Genomic DNA, 2,500 nt, shown 5'->3' with positions numbered 1-2,500 from the left:
CAGAGGCATTTGCAGCAGAAAGGCACGTGCACTCAAAAATTTTAATATTTTTCACGCATAGACCCCGTCAAACGCTAGAAGTTGGCGGGGATGTCTCTCTTGTGGCTCACGGGGCTGTTAGGGTCGCACAGAAATGCCTCGGAATGGGAAAACGGGTCATTTTTGTGTGGCCACATTGCATAGGAACGGCATGAAACTTCCAGAGGCATTTGCAGCAGGAATGCATGTGCACTCAAAAACGTCTATATTTTTCACGGATAGACCCCGTGAAACGCTATAAATTGGCGGGGATGTCTCTCTTGTGGCTCACGGGCGCTGTTAGTTAGGGTCGCACAGAAATCCCTCGGAATGGGAAAAGGGGTCATTTTCGTGTTGCCACATTGCGTACGAACGGCATGAAACTTCCAGAGGCATCTGCAGCAGAAATGCATGTGTACTCAAAAACGTCTATATTTTTCACGGATAGACCCCGTGAAACGCTAGAAATTGGCGGGGATGTGTCTCTTGTGGCTCACGGGGCTGTTAGGGTCGCACAGAAATCCCTCGGAATGGGAAAACGGGTCATTTTCGTGTTGCCACAATTGGCATACGAACGGCATGAAACTTCCAGAGGCATTTGCAGCAGAAATGCATGTGCACTCAAAAACGTGAATATTTTTTCACGGATAGACCCCGTCAAACGCTCGAATTTGGCGGGGATGTTTCTCTTGTGGGTCACGGGGCTGTTCGGCTCGCACAGAACTCCCTTGGTCCACCTGATTCGTGCATACAGGCAGCAACTAAAACTCTGTAAACCTGCTGTGAGGACATCTAAACAGTGGACCAGTGAGGCTGTGGAAGATTTGCGGGCGTGCTTAGACTGTACTGACTGGGATATGTTCACGACTGCTACCAATAGTCTGGATGAACTCACAGAGGCTGTGTACATCAGCTTCTGTGAGGACTGCTGTATCCCAACACGTACCAGGGTGAACTTTAACAACAACAAGCCCTGGTTCTCAGCAAAGCTCAAAAGGTTGAGGTTGGAGAAGGAGGAAGCGTTTAGGAGTGGGGATAGAGACAGATTCAAGGAGTCGAAGAACAGGTTTAGCAAAGCGGTGAGAGAGGCTAAACGACTGTACTCAGAGACACTAAAACACCAGTTCTCTACTAACGACGCTGCTTCTGTCTGCCAAAGGGCTCAGGCACATCACCAACTACAAACCCAGAGCGCCCCACACCACTAACGACTCCCGCCTAGCCAACGACCTGAACGAGTTCTACCGTAGATTTGAAAGACAATTGGACTGTCCTGAACCACCCCTTCCCACCCAAGAGGCCCCATCCCCCACCCATACTACAGAAACGACTCTCTCCTTTCAGGAGGGAGAAGTTAATGGGCTTTTCAAGAGGCAGAATCCACGCAAAGCAGCCGGGCCGGACTCTGTCTCTCCAGCCACCCTCAGGCACTGCGCTGACCAGCTGTCTCCGGTGTTCACCAACATCTTTAACACCTCCCTGGAGACATGCCATGTACCAGCCTGTCTCAAGTCCTCCACCATCATCGCTGTGCCCAAAAAGCTAAGGCCAACAGGACTAAATGATTACAGACCGGTCGCCCTTACATCTGTGGTAATGAAGTCTTTTGAGCGCCTGCTCCTGGCACACCTCAAAGCCATCACAGACCCTCTCCTGGACCCCCTTCAGTTTGCCTACAGAGCCAACAGGTCTGTGGACGACGCAGTTAACATGGCCCTCCACTTCACCCTACAGCATGTGGACGCCCCAGCATCCTACGCCAGGATCCTGTTTGTGGACTTCAGCTCTGCCTTCAACACCATCATCCCTGCCCTGCTTCAGGACAAGCTCTTCCAGCTGAACGTGCCCTACTCCACCTGCAGGTGGATCACAGACTTCCTCTCTGACAGGAAGCAGTGCGTTAAGCCGGGAACAGAAGTCTCTGACTCCAGGTCCATCAGCACGGGAACTCCTCAGGGCTGCGTCCTTTGCCCACTGCTCTTCTCCCTGTATACCAACAGCTGCGCCTCCAATCATCTGTCCGTCAAACTCTTGAAGTTTGTCGGACGACACCACCCTCATTGGGCTGATCTCTGGTGGGGATGAGTCTGACTATAGGTGGGAAGCTGACAACCTGGTGACCTGGTGTAGCCAGAACAACTTAGAGCTAAATGCTCTAAGGACAGTTGAGATGGTTGTGGACTTCAGGAAGAATACAGCCCCACTCACCGCCATCACCCTGTTAGACTCCGCAGTCAAAATTGTGGAGTCCTTCCGCTTCCTGGGCACTATTCTCTGCCGGGACCTCAAGTGGGAACTGAACATCAGCTCCCTCGCCAAGAGAGCTCAACAGAGGATGTACTTTCGACGGCAGCTGAAGAAATGCAACCTGCCAAAGACAATGATGGTGCAATTCTATACAGCGATCATTGAATCCATCCTCACCTCCTCCATAACCGTCTGGTACGCTGCTGCCACTGCCAAGGACAAGAGCAGACTGCAG

The sequence above is a fragment of the Petromyzon marinus genome, unplaced genomic scaffold (assembly GCF_048934315.1).
Source record: "Petromyzon marinus isolate PM22_M1 ecotype Great Lakes invasive population unplaced genomic scaffold, UKy_Petmar_22M1.pri1.0 PM_G_Scaffold_38, whole genome shotgun sequence".
Taxonomy (NCBI): Eukaryota; Metazoa; Chordata; class Hyperoartia; order Petromyzontiformes; family Petromyzontidae; genus Petromyzon; species Petromyzon marinus.
This window is presented reverse-complemented; position numbering follows the sequence as displayed.